Here is a 13,320-nt window from a genome sequence, read left to right as displayed (position 1 = left end):
ACCTGTGGCTCCAGTCATTCTTCTCCACGCAACTCCCTTTATCCCTCCTGCGAATCTAGCTATTGGCCCATTCTCTCCATCTTACTTTAATTTCCCCTACCCTATCCTGTACTTGGCTACAGAAAGTGGCGAGCCAGCCAGGAGGGTTTGCAGAGTTGTTAGTCCACCCAAAATTTAATAAAACGATTAAGAGTGCCTGGAGCTTCACAGTGACTTGTATTTTTTTCTACTGGTACTTTTACGTGTCCTAACCATGGAAGTTGTGAAAACAGAGAATGTTAAAGTTCAAAATGCTGTCTTGGTCAGTGGTTTAACTAACACAGACATTGATAAAGAAATAATTGAGTTCTTAGAAGCTTTCGGTCCTGTCAGTAGGCAGATTAAGCTACCAACTGGTGGTCAGATTATTGTGGAATTTCAACATGAGGCTACTGCTAAAGAACTAGAGAAAAGATATTTGCCTTATGACAGACCTTGCACTGTGAAACCTGAAGTTGTCTATCACGTTCGAGACCTAGCCAGTGCGTATAGCATTGAAACCAGCGCATCAGCTACTGTAACTTACCTGTCACAGCTTAAAGATGTGGCAGCACGAAGCAACCGATCGTTTAAAGACCTTTTGATGGATGAACTAGCTAAAATTGGGGAGTCATTGGGAGGGGATGTCCACACAGTTGAGCCTTCCACTGAACAAGAGCCAGTGCCCCACAGTGATGAGGCCCTACCTTCTTCTCCTTTAACACCCAATAGCAACCATGTAAGTGCCTTGAATACTCACCCATCGGCAGAGGCTGAGAAACAAACCCCTCAGATTCCCACCAACCTTTTAAGCACACCTGAAGTGCAGCGGGTTATTGTAGAGCACATTGTTAAAAGCAGTGAAGTCATTCCCCCACCAAACTCGCAATACAGACTGAAACCTTTTTCAGGGAGAGTTCCACATCCTCCTTTCGAAACTGACTATGACACTTGGCGCAGCAGCGTAGAGTTTTGCTTGACTGATCCCTTGCTCACCGAAACTCAAGTTGTGCGAAAGATTGTTGAAAGTCTTTCATCCCCTGCAGCGGACCTGGTGAAAGCTCTTGGTCCAAAAGCAAACCCCAAAACTTACCTTGAACATCTTGATTCTGCCTATGCAACTGTAGAGGACGGTGACGAACTCTTTGCTCGCTTCTTAAACACCAATCAGAATGGAGGTGAAAAACCCTCACATTACCTGCAAAGATTGCACACAGTGCTAAACCTAGTCATAAAAAGAGACGGAATTGCTTCTAGTGACATCAATAAACAGCTCCTGAGACAGTTTTGTAGAGGGTGTTGGGACAGCTCATTGATTGCAAACCTTCAACTTGAACAAAAGAAAGACGACCCACCTCATTTTGCAGAGCTACTCCTCCACCTACGCACCGAGGAGGACAAACAGGCAAGTAAAGCAACCCGCATGAAACAACAATTGGGGATCCAAAAGACTCGTGTTTATTCTAACGTGCAAACCACACGCTCTCAAGGTAGGAACGATTATGAGCATGAAATGGACAGCAATTCGTCTGACCTCCAGAAGCAAATTGCTGACCTCAGGTCTCAAATCGCACAGCTCAGAGCTGATAAAACAGAGAAAAGATCGCAGAAACTTCAAAAGGAAGCAAAAAGGAACCCAAGTACCAAAACTCAGAACAAGCCGGGACAGATACCACAAATTGCTGCAGTGTCAGCCAAACCCAAACCTGGATACTGTTTCAAGTGTGGAGAAGATGGTCATATCGCTTCCAGCTGTAGTAATGATCCCAACCCAGCATTAGTAGCAGCTAAAAGGAATGCCCTCAGACAGAAGCAGCGAGAATGGGAAATATCCAGACCAGTTGATGAGTCATTTAATTTAAACTAGAAGGAGCCCCTGTCGCGGGACAGATGGGTGCTAAATCTGAACCAAGTCCCACTGAGAAAAAGACAACAAAAGCCCAATGTGAAACAGCTAATGTTCACTCAGTGCCTAAACTTCCCAAAAGACTTGTGGGTAGAAAATGCACAGCCAGAGTTGTTATCAATGGCGTTGAATGTAGTTGCTTGCTCGACTCAGGCTCTCAAGTAACCACTATTGCCAAATCCTTCTATCAAGAACACTTACCTGATCATCCTATAAAACCCATCAGTGATCTCCTAGAGGTCGAAGGTGCGAATGGTCAGACAGTCCCTTACTTGGGATACATTGAGACGAGTATCATGTTCCCCAAAGATCTCGATCAGTCAGAGCTTGAACTATCTACTCTTGCCTTAGTTGTCCCTGACATTCGCTCAAATTCAGACACACCTCTACTAATTGGCACAAATACACTTGACCCCTTATATGAGCATCTTTGTGAGAACACCTTACCTGACTTTAAGGTACTCCCTTATGGATACCAACAAGTGCTAAAGACATTAGCATCCAGAAAAAGACAAAGTGACAGTGGCAAGATCGGCTTGGTAAAACTTCAAAGTAGAACCCAAGAAGTCCTTCCTGCAAATCAAAAGCTACTAGTGGAAGGTTTTATGCATGCTAGCCACGCTAAGCCTGAACAGTGTGCACTTATTGAACAGCCCACTACCGGCTCCCTACCTGGTGGTGTGTTTGTAGATTGTTGCCTTATATCTCTGCCAAAGCACGGACCTTATAAAGTTCCTGTGTTGCTGAGAAACGAGACTAACCATGACATTACATTGCCCACTAACTGTGTAATTGCTGAGCTAGTTGCCCCTGACTGTGTCATGCCATGTCCTGAGCCTGAGAAAGGCGACCAAAAGGTGTCTGCAACGTGTAACTCTCAGCAGCAGACTTCAACCTCAAGACCCCCTCTCAGTTTCGACTTTGGTGAATCACCACTATCTGAAGAGTGGAAAGAGAAGATAGCTGAAAAGCTAAACACCTTCTCTGATGTTTTCTCACACAATGATCTTGATTTTGGGCATGCCACACATGTAAAACATCACATCAACTTAAAAGATGAAACCCCCTTCAAACAGAGATCTCGCCCGATTCATCCCCATGATTACGAGGCAGTTAAAAAGCACTTACAAGCCCTCTTAGATGCAGGCATAATCAGAGAATCTGAATCTCCATTCTCATCACCGATAGTGGTGGTCCGCAAAAAGAATGGTGATGTGCGGTTATGCATTGATTTTAGGAAGCTTAACTTGCAGACCATCCGCGATGCCTATGCCTTGCCAAACTTAGAGGAGTCATTTTCTGCTCTTGCAGGATCTCAGTGGTTCTCTGTGATGGACCTTAAGTCAGGGTACTATCAAATCGAGATGTGTGAAGAAGATAAGCCAAAGACAGCCTTCGTGTGCCCCTTCGGCTTCTACGAATTTAATCGTATGCCCCAGGGAATAACAAATGCCCCAAGCACTTTCCAAAGGCTTATGGAAAAGTGTATGAAAGACATCAATCTGAGAGAAGTGTTAGTCTTTTTGGATGATTTGATAGTCTTTTCCAGTTCCCTTGAAGATCATGAGACCCGACTCATTCATGTTCTTGAGCGACTCAGAGAGTACGGGCTGAAACTCTCGCCCGACAAATGTCGTTTCTTCCAAACATCAGTCCGTTATCTAGGCCACATTGTATCTAGAGACGGCGTAAAGACTGATCCCGAAAAAACTGAAGCACTCAAGACTTGGCCGAGACCCCAAACCTTAAAAGAACTCCAATCGTTTCTTGGTTTTACCGGTTATTACCGGAGATTTGTCAAAGATTACTCAAAAATTGTCAAGCCCCTCACCTCCCTCACAGCTGGCTATCCTCCGAGACGAAAGCATAGTAAAAACCCACCCAGTGATCCAAAGTATCTGAACCCCAAAGAGCCCTTTGGTGATCGTTGGGGACCAGAGTGCCAGAAATCGTTTCAAACTATTATTGAAAAACTCACCACCTCACCAGTCCTTGGGTATGCTGATGCAAAGCTACCTTACCTGGTACACACAGATGCCAGTACAACCGGACTTGGGGCAGCTCTTTATCAAGTGCAGAATGGAACCACACAGGTTATAGCCTATGCAAGTCGTGGTCTATCCCGTAGTGAAGCTAGATACCCCGCCCACAAGTTAGAATTTCTAGCTTTAAAGTGGGCCATAACTGACAAGTTTCATGACTATTTATATGGAAACACATTCACAGTCATCACCGACAACAACCCATTGACTTACCTTCTGACCACAGCAAAGCTTGATGCCACGAGTTATCGTTGGTTGGCTGCATTGTCCACCTATAACTTTGACATTAAGTACAGAGCTGGGAGACAAAATCTTGATGCAGATGGACTATCTAGGAAACCACATGACAAACCTGAAGACGATCCAGTTTTTACCCAGGAATGTCAGCGCATTGATAAGTTCAGATCCCATCTCTTGTCCTCAGTCAAAGATGTCGAGCTCCAACTTCAATCCGATACCGTGATGGCAGCCTGTCAAAGATATATGGCTATGGATCAGACTGAACCCTCTTGTGCTCTAGTCCAGTCACTTGCCATGTCTGCAGGTGCCATTCCAGACATGTTTCAAGAAGAAGGCAATGATAACAATCTCCTAGCCTTACCCAGATACACCCATACTGATCTTGTCAACCTGCAGAGAAAAGATCCAGCCATTAGTAAAGTCATCAAGCTGCTGGCAGCTGACTCACGTCCACCAGCCGATACTAAGTCTGAGTCTCACGATGTTCTCTTATTTTTAAGGGAGTGGAAACGTCTTGACCTCCAAAATGACTTACTGTACCGGAAACGCCAGTTGGGGCCAGAGACCTTGTTGCAGTTAGTCCTTCCTGATTCCTTACGCCCTACAGTTATGCTTAATCTTCATGACAACATGGGGCATTTAGGGGTCGAACGCACACTGGAACTCATTCGGTCACGTTTCTACTGGCCAAAAATGGCAGTTGATGTCGAAAAGAAAGTGAAAGCTTGCGAGAGATGTGTCCGTAGAAAAGCCCTGCCAGACAAGGCTGCTCCTCTGGTAAATATTAAAACTTCCAGGCCCATGGAGCTAGTCTGCATGGACTTCCTCTCAATAGAACCAGACAGTAAAAACACTAAAGATGTCCTAGTGATCACGGATCATTTTACAAAGTATGCTGTGTCCATTCCAACCAAAGACCAGAAAGCCACCACCGTTGCAAAGAACTTATGGGAGACCTTCTTAATTCATTATGGCTTTCCAGAGCGACTTCATAGCGACCAAGGGAGAGACTTTGAATCGCGTACAATCAAAGAACTGTGCTCTCTGCTCGGTATCCGCAAAGTCCGAACAAGTCCTTATCATCCTCGTGGCAACCCTGTTGAGCGATACAATCGCACATTACTCAGTATGCTTGGTACCTTGAAAGACACCGAGAAACATCACTGGCGTGACTTCGTAAAACCACTTACTCACGCTTATAACTGTACAAAAAATGATGTAACAGGCTATTCTCCTTATGAGTTAATGTTTGGTAGACAGCCTCGCTTGCCCATTGATATTGCCTTTGGCCTGCCACAGCCAAACAAGCCACAGTTGACTCACTCTCAATACGTCAAGCAGTTGAAAAGCTACCTCGAACAGAGCTACGAAATAGCCATCAAAAACTCCCAGAAAGTAGCAGACAAAAACAAGAAACGGTTTGACAAAATCATCCGTGAATCCACACTACATGTGGGAGACAGAGTCTTGGTTCGAAATCTCCGCCTGAGAGAGAAGCACAAATTAGCGGACAAATGGGAGCAAACAGTGTATATTGTTACCAAACAAATGGAAAACTTACCAGTATACACTGTAAAACCAGAAAACGGAGATGGACCCAACAGAACGCTCCACAGAGATCTGTTACTTCCCTGTGGATTTCTCTCACCAACAGAGCATGAACCCGAGCGAGTCACAAAAACTAACAGACCACACACAAGACAAAGTTCAGCTTTGGAAGTTGACTCCGACCAAACACTTGAGGAAGAGGAAGATGAGTTTTATTACCCTGAACCTCCACAAGTGAAAGACAGACATTTCTACCAAGTATGCGCCATGCCGCCAACACAAGGATTCAAACAAAACAAAGATCCTGTAAATGATAACGAACAACCTAACACATTACCGGACATGACAGACTTACCTGAAAAGGAAACTGAGAACGAAACTGAAACATACTTACCTGAAGGCGAAATTGGAAGTTCAACTGACACCAACTTACCTCAAATGGACCGTGAAACAGACCTACCTCAGACAGAATGTGAAAGTGAAACAAACGTATCACCAAGTGAAAGTGACACAAGCCTACAAAATAACACACCAAGTGAGTCTGAAACAGACACTCGAAAAGACAAAAATGTTTTGTCGACCAGTTTGTCAGATTCACCGTTGTCAGAGAACTCAACTCATCAACTTTCACCTGAAAGACAAGTTGAAAACGATGATGAACCTGAAACCTTGCAAACAGAAACACAGATCAGAAGATCTGAAAGAATTCGCCAACCATCCCAAAGACTCACTTATCCTCAGCTAGGTAACCCACTAGTAACAGTGGTTAAATCACTCTTTCAAGGATTGAACAAAGCTTTCATCGACTCCCTTGCTCATGATGTTACCTATTCCCCCAGAGCCATGCACGGGGACGTGCATGAGATTTAAGAGGGGAGGATGTAACCCAGTGAGTTTACACGACTCAGTAATGCACTACAACATGTTATTGTTAATTGGGATTTATCATTACTCTGTTAATCACTGAGTTGATCAAAAATAAATCAATAATAAAAGATAAATACTATAAATATAAGAATAAAACCCAAAGAGTATATTTAACACCCCTACTGGTTAGGAAGGAACAAGCCCCGCCTTCCCCTGCTCTGTACCGTCACGTGCTCAGACACAGAGAGAGACGGAGGTGCACGAGACCATCACTGATTTTCACCGCCAAGCTTTTCGCTGGAAAATAACTATTAACTTGATAAATTGAGCAAATATCCATACCGGAGATCTGCATGGACCTTGGAGAAACGGACCTGATTTATTGTGAACATTTCGGACCTTGAAACCATCGCGATCTGCGCGGGAGCGGATGAAGTGGACAAGATCCTCTCTGAGAGTTGAACAAGATCCTCTCTGAGAGTTGAACAAGATCCTCTCTGAGAGTTGAACAAGATCCTCTCTGAGAGTTGAACATTAGAAGTGTGCTGGTGAGTTAAACTGGGACTGGGCGAATCAGGCTAATTGAAAAGCTAACTAGCCTAATGCTCATAGCTGTAGCTGACCACGTTTTCACTGTGGGAGAACACACGGGGTTTCTCACTGAGTTCAGCCATTTTGAGCACTCAGCTTGTGTGCTGATGATGTTCTAGTATTACTTGTTGAATATTAAATGCACTAAAATTAGATGATGGAATAAGTTAATGTTGATCTTAAAGGTCATGAATCTACTTTATTTTGTTACATTTGATGCTCGAGCGGCACTGGATAGATGTCCGTGTGTATTCTTACTGTGCTGATACGTTACCACATACTGTAAAACTACAGCCTGTGGGTTTTTGTATATTCTTTTGGTAATTTTATTCTGTACATTGAGTGTAAATAATATATTGCTTCATTGCTATGCAGTGTAAAGCAATGCTCCTGTAATTCAGTTAAAGGGCAATACTGTAAAAAAATAATCTACCATAGTTTATGGTTTATTTCTGATTTCTGATAGAAATGTGCACCTTGACGATAGAATAAGCTGATTGTGATTTAAAGATTGCATTCATGATTAAGATGCACTGTATAGACTATAGTTAGAAATTAGAATTAATGTTTTGTGCTTGTTTTGTTATAGCACTTACATTATTTACATATGGCCATGTATATCATTAGAGTGTGAACTGAATTAGTAATAGTCCTGTTGTTTACAGGCTAGGTTTTTTTATGGGATCGTGAGACCTGGATCTCTTCCTGACGAGGAAGATGGCGAGCCTTTCCCTTTGAACCGAACCGAACCACAGCCATTCTGAGTTGGCCCAGAAGGGCAGGTTGCTCTTCTCTCACGAACAATTGCAACAGTGCGGTAGGACGAAATCGCACCAATCACAGACTTTTGACCTGTTGGATTTGACTTGACTGAACACTGACTATTAAGCCGGCAAGACTGACATATCTGAGCTCAGATAGGATTCTGACTGTTATTATTATTGCTGTCACTGTATTTTATTTTATGTTTTCATTCCTGTTCATAAAATGCTGTTAAATTGTTGCTAAATAGTTTAATACAATTCATAGCAACTTTACCTGTGGCTCCAGTCATTCTTCTCCACGCAACTCCCTTTATCCCTCCTGCGAATCTAGCTATTGGCCCATTCTCTCCATCTTACTTTAATTTCCCCTACCCTATCCTGTACTTGGCTACATGTGCATTTATAAATCTTTTAATAAAACATAACAGTTTGTATATCTTAACATTAAACATAATTTTGAGTTTAAAACAAAACAAACAAACAAACAAAAAAACAACTTACCTTGTATTTTTAGATATACATTCATTTTTTTCAGTAACTTTCCATCATGATCATGTTCTTCCAACTGGTAATGTCCAGAATGTTTCTTCGAGGCTTCACCTACTTTGAGTATTACAGTGTCTATGCTGTCTGATTGATTTACATATTCCTTATCTAATGTAACTTTCCCTTGATTGCTTATTTTCAAAATCCTGTGTTTGTCATCCTTCGTTATTACAATCGAAGTACCACGTTTATATGACAGATGAAAAATTACCGGCTGTCCTGTAGCGCCAAAACAAGTTGCAGAAGATTCAGAGAAAATGCATTCACCTGAACCTAAAAGAAAAAAAAACCATATTATGTAAAATATATATTGAAATGAAACCAAATATATAAATAAAATAAAACTGACAAATTATATATTTTAATTTTAGGCTCATCCAGTATAATTACTACCTGCACTGTAAGTACTATAAGTAATCCTCAAATATAAATCTTTAACTATAATAAATAATTTTTTAATTATAGGTCATTCAATCAATATTTGTGTATTGAAAGCTGAGTACAACATACTATTAAACTGAGTACCTTTTGCCAGGGCTGTTGTTGCCAGAACTGCAATGCTAATGTAGATGATAATCATTGTTTCTGTAACACAGACGTCAACATTTTGAAACATGTCACACTATATTTAAAGTTGTGCTCGCCCTAGTTTATTCAAACATTTACAAGGTTACATACAAAGCTCTTTTTGTATAAATGAAAAAAAGGTTAAATAATATCTAAAGAATAGCATACATGTGTGATTATTAATACTTTTGTGAAATAAAACTTTAAAGGCTCTATCTTGTTTTAATCAGTATCAACCTGCATAAATTCAAATTAAAAGCTTTCACTCACCATTTAAGGAGGGCATGTGTTCTATGTGGTAGTGTGAGACTGCACTGTGAATTTTTAATAGACTGAAGGTTGTCTTATGGTCATCCTCCTTGCTGCTAAAGAAAGCAGCTACTGCACCCACAGCTGTACAAATTGGTCTAGCTAGCAAGCAAGCAATTTATTTATATAGCACTTTCAGACAACTCCCAGCTGAAAACAAAGTGCTGTACAGTTGACGTGAGAAAAAACAACAACAATACATTAAATTAAATTTAAAAAATAAACTCTAATAATTGAAATTAAATTAAAACAATAAAATCAGTGCATTAGATTAAATTAAAAAGTAATATCAGGGTCAAACTGTGTCATAAAGGAATAAAAATGCATTCTATGACTTCCGTGCAGAGGCCTTTTGAACCAGCTGCAGACAAGAGAGAAGACACTAACTCCAAAATACAGTGTATTACAGTGCATTACAGTGATCCAAATGAGATGAAATAAAAGCATGAATTACACTTTCAAAATGCGGCCTGGATAAAATAGGTCTTACCTTTGCAAAGCGTCTTAAATGATAAAAACTGGACTTGACAGTAGCCCTAATTTGAGTGTCTAATTTAAAATCACTGTCCATCTTAAAACCCAATGATCAGCTGTGAATTGTTAGAAACCACATAATTTTCCATTTACAAAATTAATTTACAAAAATTGACAATCCCGATAATGTAATGTTTACTTTATTGCTCCCCATGGGGAAATTACTCTCTCTGAATTTAACAAAGTCACTCAGTGAAGCAGTGGGCAGCCACAAATCAGGTGCCCGGGGAGCAGTGTGTAAGGACGATATCTTGCTCAGGGGTACCTCAGGGTAGCTGTTCAGTGGATTTGATCTGATCATGTGGCAACGTGCTTCTTTGGGGGATAGCTCAGTAGGTAGCATCTACTGAGCTATCCCTCAAAGAAGCACGTTGGCCCTGTGGTTACCACTGTTGCTGCACAGCAAGAATTTATATGCGTTCAATTCCACCACCAAGCTGGGGTCTTTCTGTGTGGAGTTTGCATGTTCTCCTCGTCTTTCCATGTCTTCCCTCTGGGTACTCCGACTTCCTCCCACTGTCCAAAGACATGCAGCTTGTGGGGTTGGGTTAATTGATTAGTCTAAACTGCCCACAGGTGTGAATGCGGGAGTGACATGTGAGCACGAATGGTTGTCTGTCTCTGTGTGTTAGCCCTGTGACAGACTGGTGACCTGTCCACAGTGTACCCCACCTCTTGCTCTATGATAGCTGGGATAGGCTCCAGCACCCCCTGCAACTTTGAAAAGGATAAGTGAATAGATGGATGGATGGATGGATGGATGGATGAAATTAACAACCATTTTCCTTTTTTCATATTTGCACAGTGTATTCAGAAACTGGTGCATGTTAAGGGGATATTTAAAGGGATATTGTTAGGGTGTATGTTTTCTTCTTTTTAAGGTTTGGTATTTGTATATGATAACCATGTTATTCTTGGTGAATAGTTTGCCTCTTGATGCCACTGTTCTGACCATTATTTTATTAATTCCTAATGGTTGATAAAATGCCAGAAAAAAGTTTTAAAACCATCACTCATACAGTTGCTTGCCTTTTTAGAGACAACTAATATAATAACAAATTAAGCCAAGAGTGAGACTGACAGTTACAAACCACAGTTTCTTTCTTTTTCTGTCACTGTCTCATCTGCAGCATTAATGTGAAACTAACAGGCCCATAAGAAACTTGTCTAACCTCTGGCTTAAAATCAGTTAGACAGAACTTTGAAGACTTTAACCAAGTACTTTACATTTGATCTCACAACAAAGCAGAATGGTGGAAACTTGGATTACTTTTGAGATTAATTTGGTCATTAAATAAAACAACAATAACAACAACTGCTACACACATTAGGTGAACCAACATTACTGTTTTTGATATTCTTGCACTGTAGCACTGCGTTATAAAATCAGAGGACAGATTTTCTATAGGTAATGTCTTTGGACAACAGTCCGAATTCATGGTTGTTTGGTTAACTCCAGATTCTAAATTGGGGCAAGGTCTGTGTATGTCTCTGTCTATCTGTTACTCTATTGTGATGGATATTCTTCATACCTCACTCTACACAATGTACAGTACTTTTTACTTTAGCTTATTTAGCTGAATGAACAAGATGGCGCTGAGTATGGCAGCCTTGTCGCGAGCTCCCCCAAGCAACAGCTTTTTTCTGTGTTTAATTTTACTTTTCCTTCATTTTTTCGCGAGTAGCACATGTCTCCTTGTGTACGACCGACAAACCTTACTGGACATAAAAGACGGTCTTTCTTATAACTTTCCGGAGTTCAAGTTTTGCAACACGGACGCTCCGTTTGCAGACCCCCCATTCATCTCACCTGAGACGCCTTTGTTCTCTGGCCCTGGAGGCCGCAAACGCCGACGCAGAGGGAGAAGATCTGGCGTTCTGGTTCGACTGAGACGGCGCACTAACAGACCACCGTTACCCAGTTTATTACTGGCTAATGTGCAGTCTCTGGAGAACAAGCTGTGCGAGCTTCGGGCACGGATCTCATTCCAGCGAGAGATGCGGGACTGCTGCGTGATCTGCCTCACAGAAACCTGGCTATCGGACAAGGTACCGGACTCCGCAATACAACTACCGGGGTTCTCCGTGCATCGCACGGACAGGTCACAGGATCTTACTGGGAAAAGCAGAGGCGGTGGTGTGTGTTTCATGATCAACAACAGCTGGTGTGATTATGCGAACGTGCACCCGGTCAAATCCTTCTGCTCACCGGACCTGGAGTACCTGATGATTAAGTGCCGGCCATTCTGGCTACCGAGGGAATTTACAGCAGTGATTATTATGGCTGTTTACATTCCCCCACAAGCCGACACTGACCGAGCACTCAGGGAACTGTACAGCGCGATCAGCAGCGAGGAAACCGCACACCAAGAGGCAGCGTTTATCACAGCCGGAGACTTTAATAAGGGAAACCTGAAGAAAGTCTCACCCAAACTCCACCAACACATCCATTTTAACACTCGTGGAGATCGGCTACTCGACCACTGCTACACCTCTTTCCGGGATGCGTACAAAGCCCTCCCCCGCGCCCCATTCGGCCAATCAGATCACCGCTCCATCCTGCTCCTGCCCGCCTACAGGCAGAAGCTGAAACAGGAAGCTCCAACCCGGAGGGCGGTGCACTGTTGGACGGACCAATCGGAGTCTGCGCTGCGGGACTGTTTTGATCACGCGGACTGGGAAATGTTTCACGTGGCTGCTAGAGACATTGATGAGTACACAGACTCGGTCTGCGGATTTATCAGGAAATGCGTGGAAGATGTCGTCCCATCCAGAACAGTTAAATCCTTCCCAAATCAAAAACCCTGGATTAACGGAGATGTTCGGGCGGCACTGGCGGCACGGAGCACGGCCTTTGCCTCCGCGAACACATCGGACTACAAACACGCACATTACCAACTCCGGAAGACGATCAAAGCAGCCAAACGTGAGTACAGGGACAGGGTGGAGCAACAGTTTGACAACCCTCGGAGTATGTGGCAGGGACTAAACACGATCGCAGACTTTAGAGGGAAAACCAGCACACCGCAGACCACGGCCTCTCTGTGTGAGGATCTAAACGTATTCTACGCTAGATTCGACACAGCGAACACCATGAGACCGGACAGTGTGCGCACCGCGGATGACGTCAGTGCGCACACTGTGTCTGAGGAGGATGTGCGGAGGTGCTTCAGGAAGGTGAACGCACGCAAAGCTACTGGTCCGGACGGGATTCCCGGCCGCGTCCTCAAGTCATGCGCGGCTCAGCTGGCTGGAGTGTTCACGCACATCTTCAACCTTTCCCTCTCTCTGTCTGTAGTCCCAGCCTGCTTCAAAATGGCCACCATCGTCCCTGTACCCAAATCCTCCACCATCTCCTCATTGAACGACTGGCGACCTGTAGCCCTGA

General features: G+C 42.9%; 1 long non-coding RNA gene across 1 annotated transcript; it reads left to right on the top strand.

Annotated features, from left to right (window-relative positions):
- Nucleotides 1-5,906: 5,906 nt before the first annotated feature.
- On the top strand, nt 5,907-8,248 carry LOC309715930. The gene is made up of 2 exons (XR_014279334.1): nt 5,907-7,169; nt 7,878-8,248. It is a non-coding gene; the product is annotated as an uncharacterized lncRNA (long non-coding RNA).
- The last annotated feature ends 5,072 nt before the right edge of the window (nt 8,249-13,320 follow it).

Source organism: Aulonocara stuartgranti (assembly GCF_965226115.1).
Source record: "Aulonocara stuartgranti genome assembly, chromosome: 10".
NCBI lineage: Eukaryota > Metazoa > Chordata > Actinopteri > Cichliformes > Cichlidae > Aulonocara > Aulonocara stuartgranti.
This window is presented reverse-complemented; position numbering and strand designations above follow the sequence as displayed.